Genomic DNA, 18,318 nt, shown 5'->3' with positions numbered 1-18,318 from the left:
GGCATTATATTTTATGGAAGGTCGTTCAGGTTTTTCCATACGAAAAATTGTATTATTTAAGACACTTTTCCTCACTTTAGCGCCTGTGAAATAGAAGCACTATTTTTTAAAGACATTAAAAAAATTGACCCTATGTAATATTGAATCATTATATTAATGTTGATTAAAAGTAGCTTCCAGATTGACTAAGTCATCTATTATATTCGATGACATTTGCCATCTGTATACTTTAAGCGCCTGAGAGAGACTGGTATTTGTACATAAAAGCATATTTTAAAATGCCTATATTATTCCCCAAATAATACAGAAAATGTAATTCTTATCTGTGACCTTAACCAAAAAGACTTCATTATTTTTATTTTATTTCCAAGATTGTGGAAATATTCTTGTTTCTAGGTTTCCTTAACTCATCTTTCTGAGTGCTTCATTTGGCCAGGAATGATACCCTTAACACTCTGAACATACTTTTCTCAAAGTGCCATCACATGAAAAGCTAGCTGTGTGCATACTGTGAGGTCAGTTTTCACAAAGTCACAAGGGTGAGGTCCATATCTTAGAGAGCTTTGTGGAAACCATCAGAAGCAATATGGAAAGGTCACTCTCTCTCTACGCTCTTGTGAAGACCTCCATGTTTGTCTAACTTTGTCATATTTGACTTATCAGCAAGTCAGAAAAAGGAACAAAGAGAACAACACTCTGACCTATTTACAAAAGGGTTACTTATATCATTTTCATTTGGGCAGGTGGGAGGACTTTTTTTTTTCATTGTATGTGTTGTGGCATAAAAGAAGGACTCAAAGATAATCTAGTAAGACCTCAGGCACTCTTCGTGACTCACATTTGGCAGGTGAAGAGAATATAATTTTTCCTTCCTATGTTTTCAGGCTTTACTCTGTTTGTAGTATCCTACCATGTATGCACACATGGTTCCTTCACAGCAATGTCACAGTTAAGATTCCTTCTCCCAACCCCCTCACCAATCACTTGAGAAAAGGAGACTGAAAACTTTGAACATAACGTATAAAAATTGAAATCAAAAGGATATCATTTATCTCTAAAAACCACTAATAAAACAATTAAATACAATTTTATTTAAAAATTAATTTTATCAGGCGCGCCTGGGTGGCTCAGTCGGTTAAGCATCCGACTTCAGCTCAGATCATGATCTCGCGGTTTGTGAGTTCGAGCCCCGCATCGGGCTCTGTGCTGACAGCTCAGAGCCTGGAGCCTGCTTCAGATTCTGTGCCTCTCTCTCTCTCTGCCCCTCCCCTGCTCATGCTCTGTCTCTCTCTGTCTCAAAAATAAGTAAAACATTTAAAAAAATTTAACTTTATCAATAAATCAAAGTATACTAACTGAATTTTTATTTTTCATCATTTACTCAAGAAAATGAATATATTAGAATATGTTCATAATATTCTGAATGTTATGAATACATTCATAAAAGCAAAAATGCACTATTGGGACCCTATCAAGATAAAAACCTGTACCGCAAAGGAAACAATCAACAAAACTAGAAGGCAACCGACAGAATGGGAGAAGATATTTGCAAATGACATATCGGATAAAGGGTTAGCATCCAAAATCTATAAAGAATTTACCAACCTCAACACCCAAAAGACAAATAATCCAGTGAAGAAATGGGCAGAAGACATGAATGGACACTTTTCCAAAGAAGACATCCAGATGGTCAACAGACACGTGAAAAGTTGCTCAATGTCACTCCTCATCAGGGAAATACAAATCAAAACCATACTGAGATACCACCTCACACCGGTCAGAGTGGCTAAAATGAACAACTCAGGAAACTACAGATGCTGGCGAGGATGTGGAGAAATGGGAACCCTCTTGCACGGTTGGTGGGAATGCAAACTGGTGCAGCCGCTCTGGAACACAGTGTGGAGATTCCTCAAACAATTAAAAATAGAACTACCCTACGACACAGCAATAGCACTACTGGGAATTTACCCAAGGGATACAGGAGTGCTCCTACATAGGGGCACATATACCCCAATGTTTATAGCAGCACTTTCAACAATAGCCAAATTATGGAAAAAGCCCAAATGTCCATCAACTGATGAATGGATAAAGAAGATGTGGTTTATATACACAATGGAAAACTACGTGGCAATGAGAAAGAATGAAATCCTGCCATTTGCAGCAACGTGGATGGAACTGGAAGGTATTATGCTGACTGAAATAAGTCAATCAGAGAAGGACAGATATCACATGTTTTCACTCATAAGTGGAACTTGAGAAACTTAACAGAAGACCATGTGGGATGGGAAGGGGAAAAAATAGTTGCAAACAGAGAGGGAGGGAAGCAAACCATAAGAGACTCTCAAATACTGAGAACAAACTGCGGGTGGATGGGGGTGGGGGAGAGGGGAAAATGGATGATGGGCACTGAGGAGGGCACTTGTTGGGATGAGCACTGGGTGTTGTATGTAAGCGATGAACCATGGGAATCTACCGCAAAAACCAAGAGCACACTGTATACACTGTATGTTAGCCAATTTGACTACAAATTATATTTAAAAATAAAATAAAAATTAAAATAAAAATTGAATTAAAAAATTAGAGTAAAAATGGATGTTTCCAATAAATCGAAGTATCCTAACTAAATTTTTATTTTTCATCATTTATTCATGAATATGAATATATTATGAATATATTATGAATATTATGAATACATTCATAAACATTTATGTATACATATTACATATAATTATAGCCAAGTAATACTTATTTGCTTATTCTATAAAGTTTATAATTATTTTTCCATCTATGTAATATCTTACCTGGTTTATGAGCCATAATTTATTTGAAAACTCCTATGGAGCCAGACATGTAAGTTTTTGATAAGATTTTGCTCTAATGGGCACAGCTAGGATCAGCAGCTTTATTCACAAAGCTCTTTTGCTTCGTCAGAAATTAATTTCCAGGAGAAAAGTTACTCGATCACAGTGAAGACAATTTTCATTTCTCCTGATAGAAGTTCTAAATCTAATAATTTAAAAAAAATTTTTTTTTCTTTAATGTTTATTCATTTGTGTGTGTGAGAGAGAGAGAGAGAGAACAGGGGAAGAGCAGAGAGAGAGGGAGACAGAATCAGAGGCAGGCTCCAGGCTCTGAGCTGTCAGCACAGAGCCCGACGCGGGGCTCAAACTCACAAGCCATGAGATCATGACCTGAGCTGAAGTCGGACGCTCAACCGACTGAGCCACCCAGGTGCCCCTCCTGACAGAAGTTCTAAAAGAATTGCTCTACTGTACCATGTGAACGTACAGTGTGAATGTTCTGATTTTACCCCGTGATGGTTAATATTTGAGTATTGCCATTCATACCGTCCTTTGCCAAATATCTATGCCAGGCAATGTTTCAGGACTTTGGGACATATCAGGGAGCAAAAGCAGGCAAAATCATCTGCCCTTGTGGAAAGAAAGAGGAATCGATTTAATATGGGCTAAAATAGGCTATGCATCTGGTTCTAATTTATATTCTTTTAACTGCTAATGAGAATGGACATTTATCTATGTATTTACTTATTTACCATTTTGATTCCTTTGAGTGTAAATTCTCTGCTCATAGATTCTTCATAGATTCTAGGGCCAGCCTTGAAAGCAGAGTTGCTACGGTCACAGTGGCCTCAGTGACCTAAAGAAACTGCTCCAACAGTCTAAGTCAGTCAGGACTATTATTCATCACCTCAGTTTCTTCTGTTCTGATCCAGAATTGTACTTCAGGTACCTGGTGGCCAAGATTTCTGCGAATGCCTCACAGAGAGCTATCGCTTCCAGAAAAAAATGTTCCAAGGCAACGTAAAAGGGAGTATTTGTAGCCACAGCTGTCAATCATCCAGGAGAATCTGTAATACCAAGCTTTATTCCCTGTTCTGTCAGCTCGTGGAACTCCCCAAACATTTGGAGAGGATTAAATAGGTGATGTAGACTTCAACAGCTCGAAAATATCCATTTGTGCCACATGTCCTGTTACCTTTTTACTTGTGTGGAGTTATTTAGTTGTCATGATAGACGAGCTCGAGCTATCCCTCCAATGAGTCACCGTATGGTTTGGGTGTGCCTTATAGGGAAAAGGGCAACAGCCTGAAAAGCTTGTCATCAGGGGTTGCGTTGACTGAAGTGTGGCAACAGTTGTTTGTCAGCTGATTTGGCTCAGCTGATTCGACTATGAGCATTCAAAGAATAAGGAACAAGCTCCTGGGGCACAGAGTTTAAACATGAGTACATTTCGTACCATTATTTTGATGACATTAAAAACAAAAACAAAAAAAACCCTGGAAATACCTCTAGAGACCAGAATTCAAGTTAGGGTGGATGATTTTTGCCTAATACTTCTCAGTCTGAAGCATCCCTACGCTCCTGTGTACTTTGTGGAATAGCAAGTCTATGAAAAAATCCCTATAAATCTCTATAACCAATTTCTTAACAGGAATGCAGTGACCATGGTGAATCTGCAGACAAAACAACAATATATAGAAATCTAAATCTACCTCCTCAGTGGCTTTTGAGAGTTGTGTTTACATCGTAGTATAGCTGAATATTGTTTGTGTTTGTTTTAATTGGCAAAATGTGAGCTTTTCAAAATAAAGATTTGGGAATGTCTCTGTCCAGCCCCATAACTTGACATTTTCCACCTTATACTATGTCCGGCTACTCAGGACTCTGTGTTGCCCATTGTTTCCTGGTCCCGAGCCTTTTTGGCCTGTAAAGATATTTTTTTCTTCCTTGGATAGCACCTGATCATTTGCAAGCCTGACTTCTCCTGGTAATGTCTTCTTTTTTTCCTTTCCCCTTTTACCCCCAGCTTTATTGAAATATAATTGTGTAAGTTTAAGATGTACAGTGTGATCATTTGATGCAAGTATATATTGTAACATGATTACCAAATAAGGTTGGTTATCACCTCCATCACCTCATGTGGTTATTACTGTGTGCGTGCGTGTGTATGTGTGTTGAGAACTTTTAAGATTTATTTTCTTAGGGGCTTGCAAGTATACAATTCAGTAGTATTCACTATAGTCACCATTCTATACATTAAATCCCCAGAACTTATTCATCTTACAACTGGAAATTTGTACCCTTTAGCCAACATCTCCCAATTTCTCTCCACCCCCAGCCCCTGGTAACCACCAATGAACACTGTCAATGAGTTTGACTTCTTCAGATTCCACGTGTAAGTGAGCTTTTACAGTATCTGTTTTTCCGTCTGCCTGACTTGCTTCACTTAGTATAATGCTCCCATGGTTTATCCATGTTATCACAAAAGGCAGGAAGGGATTCCTTTTCCTATTTTTCCCCCTTCTTTATATGGCTGAGTAATACTCTAGTGTATGTGTGTGTGTGTGTGTGTGTGTGTGTCTGTGTGTGTGTGTGTGTGTGTGTGCATGCACGCTTGTGTGTACCACACTTTCCTAATCCACTTATACATCAATGGACACTTAGGTTGTTTGTATATCTTGGCTATTGTGAAAAAAAAAGTGAACATGGGGTACAAATATCTCTTCGAGATAGTAATTTTATTTCTTTCAGACATATACGTGAAGTGGAATTACTGGATATGATAGTTCTCCTTTTAATTTTTTTTGAGGAGGCTCCATACTGCTTTTCACAGTGACTGTACCAATTTACATTCCTACAACCTTCTTTACTTTGTCCGTTGCCTCCAACCCCAGCTAACTGCATTCATAGCCTTGCGTAGAGGATTAATTACACCACGCCCCACTTTAATATTTAATTTATTTACCTCTTTCCCTCACTACACTGAGTACCTTCAAGGAAGGAAATATTTATTTTGTTATGTTTCCAGTAGTGTTTGGCCTATACGAGGTTCTTAATAAAAATTAGTTGAAGGAATAAATGACAGGAAAAACAAAAGAAGTAAGGACTTTCAGGCAATAAGGGCATTTTCACAACAGAAAGAAGAAGGCGTGTCAACAAAAAGAGAGCAGTATGAGATGATTGGAACCTCCTGTCCAGGTCTTCTCTCTTCAATTTCTTGTGGACCTTTTTCACAAATCTTTTATCAACCAATCGTGTGCCGTCATCCATTAGCTGCTTTATGAATCTCTATAATATAGCCCTCTGCTTAAAATGAGCAGGGATTTACACAATCTTTGATGTTTTAACAACAGAAAACAAAGGAAGTCAATTCATGGGAAATGACAAGTATCCTCATGTTTAAGTGAATACACGAATACCTGTTATCACCTTAAATAAATTATGATTGCAGTGTTAAACTGCAACCGAGTTATGCAGTGCTGATGGAAAGATGGGATTGTTAGGGTAGAATCTTCCTCTCATTTCTTCTCTATATTGCTGACGTGGTAGATACGGGATAGAAAGTGTTGACTCATTTTTGTTTTTTTGTCTTAGATGGCATGGCAAAACAAAAACAAAAACAAAACAACAAACAAAAACAACACCAAAAAGCAAACAAAAAATACAAAACCTTTGTGAATATTGCCAAAAGTAAGAAGTTCACACACAGAGAAATTAACAATGTCTATTCGGGTCCTCTGATCTTTTCTGATCGGATTATGTGTGGGTTTTTTGGTGTTGAGTTGTATAAGTTCTTTATGTATTTTATTATTTTTTTAATTTATTTTTTTCAACGTTTTTTATGTATTTTTGGGACACAGAGAGACAGAGCATGAACGGGGGAGGGGCAGAGAGAGAGGGAGACACAGAATCGGAAACAGGCTCCAGGCTCCGAGCCATCAGCCCAGAGCCTGACGCGGGGCTCGAACTCACGGACCGCGAGATCGTGACCTGGCTGAAGTCGGACGCTTAACCGACTGCGCCACCCAGGCGCCCCTGTATTTTAGATATTAACCCCGTATTGGATATATCATTTGCAATTATCTTCTCCCATTCAGTAGGTGGACTTTTTGCTTTGTTTCCTTTGCTGTGCAGAAGCTTTTTACTTTGGTGTAGTCCCAATAGCTGAATTTTACTTTTGTTTCCCTTGCCTGAGGAAGCATCTCGAGAAATGTTTCTATGGCTGATGTCAGAGAGATTACTGCTTTAGTTTTCTTCTAGGAGTTTTATGGTTTCAGGTCTCACAGGTCTTTAATCCATTTTGAGGTTTTTTTTGTGTATGGTTTAGGAAAGTGGTAGTTTCATTCTTTTGCATGCAGCTGTCCAGTTTCCCCAACACCATTTGTTGAAGAGACTGTCTTTTTTCCCATTGCATATTCTTGCCTCCTTTGCTGTAGATTAATGGACCAGATAAGCATGGGTTTATTTCTGAACTCTCCATTCTGTTCCATTGATCTATGTCTCTATATTTGTGCCTGTATCAGAGCGTTTTGATTACTACACCTTTGTAGTATATCTTGAAATCCGGAATTGTGATAGTTCCAGCTTTGTTCTTTTTCAAGATTGCTCTTCAGGGTCCTTTGCGGTTCCATACAAATTTTAGGATTATTTGTCTTAGTTTTGTGAAAACTGTTAGTATTTTGATAGGGATTGCATTAAATCTGTAGATTCCTTTGCATAGTATAGACATTTTAACAATATTGATTCTTCTAATTTATTAGCATAGAATATTTTTCTATTTGTGTCATCCTCAGTTTCTTTTATCAACATTTTGTAATTTTCAGAGTACAGGTCTTACACCTCCTGGATTAAGCTTATTCCTCAGGGGGCGCCTGGGTGGCTCAGTCGGCTGAGCGTCCAACGGCTTTGGTTCAGGTCCTGATCTCACAGCTCGTGAGTTCGAGCCCCGCGTCGGGCTCTGTGCTGACAGCTCAGAGCCTGGAGACTGCTTCAGATTCTGTGTCTCCCTCTCTTTGTTCCTCCCCCACTCATACCATGTCTCTGTCTCTCAAAAATAAATAAACATTAAAAAAATTTTTAAAAAAGTTTATTCCGAGGTATTTTATTCCTTTTTGGTGCGATTGTAAATGGGATTGTTTATTAATTTCTCTTTTTACTACTTCATTATTAGTGTATATAAATGCAGAATTCTGTATATTATTATTTTTTTTAAAAAAAATTTATGTTTTTATTTTATTTTTGAGAGAGAGACAGAGTGCAAGTGGGGGAGGGGCATAGAGAAAGGGAAACAGAATCTGAAGCAGGCTCCAGGCTCTGAGCTGTCAGCGCAGAACCTGACGTGGGGCTTGAACTCACGGACTGTGAGATCATGATTTGAGCTGAAGTTGGAAGCTTAACCGACTAAGCCCCCCAGGAGCCCCTGTATATTATTTTTGTATTCTACACCTTTAATGAATTCATCAGTTCTAGTAGTTTTGGGGTGGAGTGTTTAAAGTTTTCTATATGTTGTATCATATTGTCTGCAAATGGTGAATCTTACTTCTTCCTTACCAGACAACATGCAAACATGCCCAACATCACTAACTATCAGGGAAATGCAAATTAAACCACAATTTTACACCTGCCAGAATGGCTAAAATAAAAAACAGAATAAAGAATAAGTGGTGGTGAGGATGTGGAGAAAGAGGAACCCAAGTGAACTGTCGTTGGAAATGCAAACTGGTGAAGACACTGCAGAAAACAGGGTGGAGATCCCTCAAAAAATTCAAAATACAACTACCAAAAGATCTAGTAATTCTACTACTGTATGAAAACACTTATTCAAAAAGGTATTTACACCCTTATGTTTATTGCAGTATGATTTACAATAGCTAAGATATGTAAGCGTCCATCCAACTGTCCAATAACTCAACCATAAAAAAGAATGAACACTTGTTATATGCAACAACATGCATGGGTCTAGAAGGTACATGTGAAGTGAAATAAGTCAGTCAGAGAAAGACACGCACCATATGATTTCACTTATATATGGAATTCAAGAAACAAAACAAACCAATAAGCAAAATTAAAAAAGACAAAAACAGACTCTTACATACAGAGAACTGGACCTTGCCAGACGGGAGGTGAGTCAGAGGATGGGGGAAATAGGTGAAGGAGATTAAGGAGTGCACATGTGGTTTATTTTTTTTAATTTTTTAAGTTTATTTATTTAGTTTGAGAGAAAGAGTGCATGTGTGTGTGCTTGAGCTCATGTGAGCAGGGCGGGGGGCAGATAGAGAGGAGAGAGAGAATCCCAACCAGGCTCTGTGCTGTCAGCTCAAAGCCCAACGTGGGGCTTGATCTCACCAATCATGAGATTATGACCTGAGTCAAAACCAAGAGTCAGCCGCTTAACCAGCTGAGTCACCCAGAAGCCCCAAGGAGTACACTTGTGATGAGCAGTGGGTGATGTATGGAATTGTTGAATCACTTTATTATTCAACTGAAACTAATATAACACTGAACGTTAATTATACTTCAATTTTGAAAAGAAAATATTTATTCTGAAAGGCAAATGAAATGATTATACATTGGTACATATTTAACAAGAAATGGGCATGACTATGAATAAAACCCTAAAACTCTACTGAGAGTTGTAAAATTGAGAAATACTTTAGTAAATGCAGACATACAGTACTCCTCAAAAGGAAAACTTAGTATGTTAAATATGATAATTATCCATAAATTAACTTACTGATTAAAAATATAATTAATACGAGGACAAGATAGTACAAATTCTCAAAGTACTACCAAGTTTTTCTCTAGAAATATAAACATATGAAAATATTCAGGAGTAAATTTCTGAAGGAGTAAAGCATTGAGTAGGTATTAGCCCTATTAGAAATTAAAACATATTATGAAATTACAGAGATTAAAATGGTTTATTTCTAGAGAATACAGAAGAGTTGGGCAAAATAAAAAGTCTAGGAATAGACATTAATCAATGAGTGATTAAAAACTAATACAAAATGATCAAAGGATATGATGAAACATTTCAAAGGAAAAGAAATACAAATGGCTAATAAACATATTAAAAATTTCAACCACTCCATTAATACATGTAAATTAAAACAATACTTTATCTTTTAATTTATTATTATTATTATTGTTATTATTATTTTTAGAGAGAGGGAGAGTGTGCATATAAGCAGGGAAGGCGCAGAGAGAGAGGGGGAGAGAGAATCCCAAGTAGGCTCCTTGCTGTCAGCACAGAGCTCGACACAGGGCTCTGTCTCACAAATAGAGAGATCATGACCTGAGCAGTAATCAAGAGTCAGACGCTTAACCAACTGAGCCACCCAGGTGCTCTGAGAGAGAGAGAGAGAGAGAGAGAGAGAGAGAAAGAGAAAGAGAGGCAGAGGGAGAGAGAGAGGGAGAGGGAGAGGGAGAGAGAGAGAATCTTAAGGAGGCTCCACAGTCAATGTGGATGGAGTCCCACACTGGACTCAATCCCCCAACCCTGGGATCATGACCTGGGCTGAAGTCAAGAATCCAGTGTTCAACTGACAGAGCCATTCTGGCACCCCAACAATAATTTATCTTTTAAAAAATTTCAGATAGCAAAAATTATAAACATTGATGATCTACCTAATCACTAATCTTGGTGAAGATGTTGGCCAACAGGTTTTTTAGTAGATTGTTGATGGAATGCTAAAGTGGTTGCAGTGTTTCTGGTGGACATTGTGGCAACAGCTTCAAAAATAAAACTGTATGTTTTCTTTCATTTAGCAATCTCATTATTAGCAATTTTTCTGTGCACGAATTGGAGATGTTTTCCAATGCACATGTAAAAGATACTTGTTGTGCATAGAATATAAAAAAGTCATTAAAATGATAAATAGAATTTTCCATCAGTGGTGAATGGGAATATAAGTTTATTTATATTTATATATTTTTTATTTTTAGAGAGAGATAAAGAGATAGAGAGACAGAGAGGGGGTGAGGGAGGGGCAGAAGGAGAGGGAGAGAGAGAATCTCGAGCAGGCTCCATGATAAGCACATGGGGTTTGATCCCAAGACCCCCCATCACGACCTGAGCCAAAATCTAGAGTTGGATTCTCAACCAACTGAGCCACCCAGGTGCCCCTGGAAAAATAAATGTAATGTCTAAAAAATAAATATAGAGTAATATAATAATTTCCAGTCATGAAAAAGTATAGATCTAGATGTACTTATATATACACATGTGCATATATAATTTTTTTTTCAGTGTGATGAGTGCTGGAACTACTTCTTCAGAATGAAAGAGAAGTTGCAGGGGCACCTGGGTGGCTCAGTCAGTTAAGCGTCCAACTTTGGCTCAGGCCATGATCTCACAGTTCATGGGTGGGAGCCCTGCATTGGGCTCCGTGCTGATAGCTCAGAGCCGGGAGCCCTTCAGATTCTGTGTCTCCCTCTCTCTCTGCCCCTCCCCTGCTGGCATTCTGTCTCTCCCTCTCAAAAATAAATAAACATTAAAAAAAACAATAAATTAAAAATAAATAAGAGAGAAGGTGCAAATTGATGAGCATTCAACGTTGTAGTCACCTCTTTTCCTGGCCAATCTTTGTAGAAAATATCCTGGATTTAGTGGGCAATGCTGATGTTCCACCCAGATTTCTTGGACACCCTTTTGTATTTTCCCTGAGGGCTGAGAGCATGCCCTGAGATGTGCTTTCAACGGCTGTGGCTCCTTTTCAGAGAACTGCCCCGGGGCCATTTGCCAGCAGATTCAGAGAGCAAAAGTGACTGAAAGTTTATTACTCTGGCCCCTGCCTGTTGTTCAACAATGGCTCTTGGGTTTCCTCACCTCTTACTATCCTTACCTTAGAGGTTAGAATACCTCTGAGGTGTAACTGACATTACAGTTTGCCACTGGGATCAGGCTGAAGCTTATCAAATCTTTGGTCACATCTTTGCTTGCCTTCCCATTTTTTCTCTGACCCGCCTCCTCCATTGCCTTACCATCTCCCCTAGGAATCCTTCCGTAGTGAATCATGTGCAGGTGAATCCTGATCTCAGCGTCTGCTTCTGGGGAACCAAACTTAAGACACTTATCCAACCCCATGTTGCTATTCCAGACTGTTTTTTGCTGTACTACCTTCCTTAACATACTGCAAGGCCTTGGGCAATCCCGGATTTCTCCCTTAAATTATTTTATATGAGAAAACAGAAGTAGTCAATTCATAGGAGACAGTGAAATTCTATCTTTAAAAAATGCATGAACATTATTACCTACTAAAACAAGTTACAACTTTAGACATTGGCTTTTTCATAATGTAATGCCAAGTTCTCATGAAATGATGATATGATAGGGCTGTTCAAACCAGGTTACTGGCTTCATTCCTTCCTTTACGAATTGCTTAGGCAGTGCAGCTAAAACACAAATGCCTTAGGCTCTTTTTTTTCTTTCTTTTTTTTTTTTTTTTTTTTTTTTTTTTTCTTTTGGGCTTTCTTGCCTTTCCCTGCCAATTACGGTTGGGTTTTGTACTATGCACCATTGTTCATCAGAAACAAGTTTAGAGCATTTAGTATCAAACAAGTGCCAACCAAACTAAAGTGGATAATGGAATTCTAGGCCCTGTCCCAGCACCTCCTATTCTCTCCCCGTGGATGAGAGACGCGTAAGTAGGAAGAATCAATTTTGTGAGTGACTCCTAATCTCTCTCTGATGGCTTTAGTAGTCATGACTTGAAAGCATGAGATGAGACTAGATTTTTGGGAAATGACTTTTTGCTGCAGCAACTTTGGTGATCTCTGCTGACATTCCTTTACTACTCCAACCAGCTTTATTGTGATCGTTTGATCGAACGCGTGCCCGCACAAGAGCTTGCTGTGTGTAAAACGTGCTTAAGACGAGGCCATGTTGTCGAAGAAATTTTCCATTGAATGGATACATCAACATTTGTGCATTGTCTCATTACTAGGCATTGGGTTTACAGTTTGGGGCTATTCTGAATAAAGCTGCTATGAACGGTCTTGTACAGGTCATTGTGGTCATTTGTTTTCATTTCTCTTGGGTAAACATGAAGGGGTATAATAGCCGAGTCATATCGTAAGTGTGTATTTAATTATATAAGAAACTGCCAAGCCTTTTCCCAAGTTGATTATATCATTTTACATTCGTACCAGCAATGTGTGAGCATTCTGGTTGCTCCTCAACGTAGCATATTACTGGTGTTTTATTTTTAACAATTCTCATGTATGTGTTACAGTATTTCATTGGAGTTTGAATTTGTATTTCCCTGATTACTAATGATGTTGAGTACTTCTTGAAGTGCCTTTCAGACACTCATATATCCTTTTTGAAATATTTGTGAGCCTATTTTTAAAAATGGAATTGTCTTTTTAATTATTGCATTTTAAGAGTTCTTTATATAGTCTAGATACATTTCTTTCAATTTGGAATAATATGAATATGGTTACACATTCTGTGGCTTGCTTGATCATTTTTGTTAACAGAGCCTTTTGTGAGAAGCTTTCAATTTTGATGAAGCCTTAATATTTTTTCTTTTATACTGATTCTTCTCTGTGTCATACTTAAATAATCTTGATCTACATATCAAGAAGACATTATCCTATGGTTTATTCTAGAAGTGTTATGGCTTTAGGTTTCATGTTTAGGTTCATGATCCGACCTGAATTAATCTTTTGTACATGGTATAAGGTAGGAGTTGGAGTTCATTCCTTTTCCTAGAGGATATCCCATTGTTTCAACCCTGTTTGTTGATAAGAATTTCCTAGGATTTCAGGATAGTTGAAGATAACAGTAGCTGCTTTGATTCCTGTCTCCCATTACTTCCTCCCCAAGTATTACAAAACAACAAGGAGGTTAAAAAAAAAATATGCAAAAACCATGCCCTCACAAAACTCAAAGCCAGAGAATGTTCATATCTCAAAATAACTAGTAAATTTAAAAGCAAAAGTATAAAATGTTAGTGAGCAATCTGTGAGTCTCTTGTCTTGCTGCAAGGCTTTTGAACAAGAAAAAGGAGGCTGAGAAACACTATGAAGAGACAAGGGAGAAAGTGGTGGCCTTAATAACAACATAAAACATCAATACCAAAAACACGAACAGATTTTTTTTCTTTTTTGAACTATATCCATACAGAGTTATGAAAAATTAGAAAATAAATGCCACCATGCTTTGACCAGTGAGAAGCCTCCCCTCAGAAAACAAAACCCCAAAATCAAACCTATGAAGCAGAATCAGATGATCGTCCCTTAAATACTTGGTTGTGTAATTTGCAGATTGAAGAGTTTTACTATTTAGTTCTGTTATGGTCTGAATGTTTGTGTCTCCCCCCCCCCCCAAATTTATATGCTGAAATCCTAACTCCCAAAGGTAATAGTATTAGTAGATGAGGACTTAGGGAGATGTGCCCTTCCCACCATGTGAGGATGCAAGACGTCTGTGACCTGGCAGAGTGCCCTCATTTGACCATGCTCATACCCTACTCTTGGATCTCTATCCTCCAAAACTATGAGAAACACATTTCTTTTTTTTTTTTTTAATTTTTTTTTCAACGTTTATTTATTTTTGGGACAGAGAGAGACAGAGCATGAACGGGGGAGGGGCAGAGAGAGTGGGAGACACAGAATAGGAAACAGGCTCCAGGCTCTGAGCCATCAGCCCAGAGCCTGATGCGGGGCTCGAACTCACGGACCGCGAGATCGTGACCTGGCTGAAGTCGGACGCTTAACCGACTGCGCCACCCAGGTGCCCCGAGAAACACATTTATGTTGATTATAAGCTACCTGGTCTGTGGTAATTTGCTATAGCAGGCTGGAAAGACAAGATAGTCTGTTTGACTAGGGCCAGCCCACAGTAATTCCAGCAGCCTTTGAGGGCCTACCGTTCACACAATGTCTAATATATGAGATGTTATGGTAGTGGCCCACTAACAGGGCCTGGTAATCCAAGCTAGCTAGTCACTGGGAGGAAGGAAACTGAAGCATGAGGTAGATACCTGGGTTTGGAAAGGGATGGAGTTGGCCCAGTCCCCTAATCACCCCATACTAAGCTGTAAAGACTTCCTCTTGAAGGATTGAGGTGTGAAGTGGACAGAAGCCAAATGGCTGGGGTGGGACACAGCCCATGCTGTGGTGCTGCTCCCTTCTCCCATGCTGTGAGGAGCCCTCCTTCCCAGAAGCTTGTTCTTGGAAGAGTGGTAGGCCCAAAATGGCCACAGTCAAGTCAAGTATTCCCACTCCACTGGCCTGGTTACATGGACCTTTTGTGGGGGAGGAGAGTCATACCCACCTCTTTTTTCATCGTTTTGGGTTTGTAATTATTTTGTATGAACACCTGCCACTAAAGATTCTCCATACTGGAATTTTTTTTTTTTTAATTTTAATACTGCCCTTAGTATTTATTCTTTTCAATACTTTTTGCATATCTCATTTCCTAATTTTCCATTGGCTATTATCTCAAGTTAAGACAATATATGTTACACTATATTTTCTGGGAAAAGAATTATGTTTGACTATGTTGGTCTTTAGGGAACGGTGAGAAGAATACATGTCATTATAATTAGATACTAAATAGTAAATATTTTCTTTTTTTAATGTTTGTTTATTTTGAGAGAGAGAGAGACAGAGAGAGAGAGAGAGAGATCATGAGTGGGGGAAGGGCAGAGAGAGGGTGGGAGACAGAATCTGAAGTAGGCTCCATGCTCAGCATGGAGTCTAATGTGGGGCTTGTTCTAATGAGATCACGACCTGAGCTGAAATCAAGAGTCAGATGCTCAACCAACTGATCCACCCAGGTGCCCCAATAGTAAATATTTTCTAACAGTGATATCATTTTTCTTCACTGACAATCTAGTAAAAAGATTAAATAAATGGCTAGAAAAGATTTTGATACTGGAACAAAATTCAAGGACTACAAGCGGAAATATCACACAACTGAACATAGGATTTTACATAAAATAGCCTGGGAAGATTTCTACCTAAGGGAATTTAGAAAGTTGTGCTACTACTTTGAAAGATACTCATATTTAAAAGGAAGGCAAAAATCTAGGTTGTAAATAATAATTGACTGTAGATATAATATGGAAAGTTATAACATAAAAATCGAGTTTGAAAAAAACAAGTGACTGTAGATATAATATTGGAAATTTCAATGTGATATTTCCAAAGACAATCAAAGTGTCATTTTCATATGGTCTGGGAGTACATGAATGTTTACCAAGAATTTGTCAGCATTATGTAATATTGACTCAACAACAGCCTTCTTCCTATATTTGGAGGACTCAAGGGTTCACATCACTAAACAATGTACTCTTTAAGGAATAAGGGCTGTTTAACTCAGACTGTCATATTGCTTAATTAATTATTACTCTTGCCTAAAAGTTGTATATTGCATAAGAGCCCCCATCTTCCTGTGCTGATTCAACATACATAAACAACCAAGACTGGGAACCTACTAGAATGTAAGCACTTGAGCGCTGGGGTTCTCTCGTCTACCACTGTAACATCTGTGCCAGGACAATATCTAGGAAACTAGGAGGCATTCAGTAAAGTGAAGAAGACTTACATTTCGGTGGTTACATCTTTGTGTCTCCATTATTTAGAATATACTAGGAAGTCAATGAATGCTTCTAACCTGCTTTCCTTGAAATGGTGAACCAGAAATTATAAAATTAAAATAGAAAGGTACCATCAAATGTCAAGGGTTCCTGGTCAAGAAAGTCATGTTTTCATGGGAGATATGACTTTATTTTGAATGTTGCTCTAAACTCATCCTATTGATTTTTTAAAATAATTATTGAATTTAATCCTTGTTCATAAAGGCTTACTTATTGTTATTCTGAAATCATTTTGATGATGTTTTCCAACCCACAGTGGTACACCTAGTAAAACTAATGTTTTTATATCTGATTTGCAAGATTATTATTTTTTTTAATTTAATTTTTTATTTTTTTTAAATTTACATCCAAAGTAGTTAGCATATAGTGCAACAATGATTTCAGGAATAGATTCCTTAGTGCCCCTTACCCATTTGGCCCATCCCCCCTCCCACAACTCCTCCAGTAACCCTCTGTTTGTTCCCCATATTTATGAGTCTCTTCTGTTTTGTCCCCCTCCCTGTTTTTATATTATTTTTCTTTCCCTTCCTTTATGTTCATCTGTTTTGTCTCTTAAAGTCCTCATATGAGTGAAGTCATATGATTTTTGTCTTTCTCTGACTGACTAATTTCACTTAGCATAATACCCTCCGATTCCATCCATGTAGTTGCAAATGGCAAGATTTCATTCTTTTGGATTGCTGAGTAATACTCCATTGTGTATATATACCACATCTTCTTTATCCATTCATCCATTGATGGACATTTGGGCTCTTTCCATACGTTGGCCATTGTTGATAGTGCTGCTATAAACATGGGGTGCATGTGTCCCTTCAAAACAGCACACCTGTATCCCTTGGATAAATGCCTAGTAGTGCAATTGCTGGGTCGTAGGGTAGTTCTATTTTTAGTTTTTTGAGGAACCTCCATACTCTTTTCCAGAGTGGCTGCACCAGCTTGCATTTCCATGCAAGATTATTTTAATGAAAAAAAGAGAAGTGGATTTTGAGGGATCTGTTGGTCCACTCTTGTGGCTTCAGAGACCATCTACAACTGATTGTTCTTCAATCTATATTTTCGATTTCCACTTCTCTCAAGCTCCAGACTCATAATTCCTACAGAAAAAATAGACATATTTAGTTCCATCCTTCAGTAAACATACCAGATGTGTCCAATATAGAATTAGCTATCTTCCTGAAAACTGCTCTCTGAGGTCTAGTGTCTCCATGTCAATTGATGACTTCAAAAGTTTCCCCAAGTTAGCAATTTTCAGTGTCTTTTCCATATTTACCTCTGGGTTACCCTTTACTGGGCCTAGAGTAAAATATACTAGCAAAGACTAATGTGGTATGAAGAAAGCAAGGAGACCTTTCCTCTGTCAATCATCATAACCTAGCGCATGTGACCCATCACTTTACTCCTTCCTTTATTTATTTGAAAATGTCAGGTGTTGGGAATTGATAATTGCTAGGATTCTTCCCAACTTAACACTGACTACTTAAAAAATCCCTCTGGGGAAGGATCAATATCTGACTTCCTGTAGTTGCCAAATGTACTTCACAGTGAAGGCCCATGTTTAATAGTAAATGGTAAAATAGTTAACTTCTTAATGAAGAGGATAATCTCTAAATTCTCTTCTGATCTGTTGGTATTGGACAGTTTTTGCAATTTCCTCTCATTTAATGATGAGTCCTCATTTTGATGACTATAGGTTCTTTTCTCTAAGTATTGAAATGTGACCATTCCTTCAAGGCTTACTCAACCTGGCACGAAGCCTCACTTGATTATTCAAATATTCCCTGGGACTTCTTTCTTTCTTTATTTTTAAGATTTTTTTTTAGGTTTATTTTTGAGAGAGAGAGAAAAAGAGAGAGAGAGAGACAGAGAGAGAGAGAGAGAGAGAGAGAGAGAGAGAATGAGAACATGAGCAA

This window comes from Felis catus, chromosome B1 (assembly GCF_018350175.1).
Source record: "Felis catus isolate Fca126 chromosome B1, F.catus_Fca126_mat1.0, whole genome shotgun sequence".
In the NCBI taxonomy this organism is placed as follows: domain Eukaryota; kingdom Metazoa; phylum Chordata; class Mammalia; order Carnivora; family Felidae; genus Felis; species Felis catus.
The sequence above is the reverse complement of the archived record's forward strand: the minus strand, read 5'-3'. Positions refer to the sequence as shown.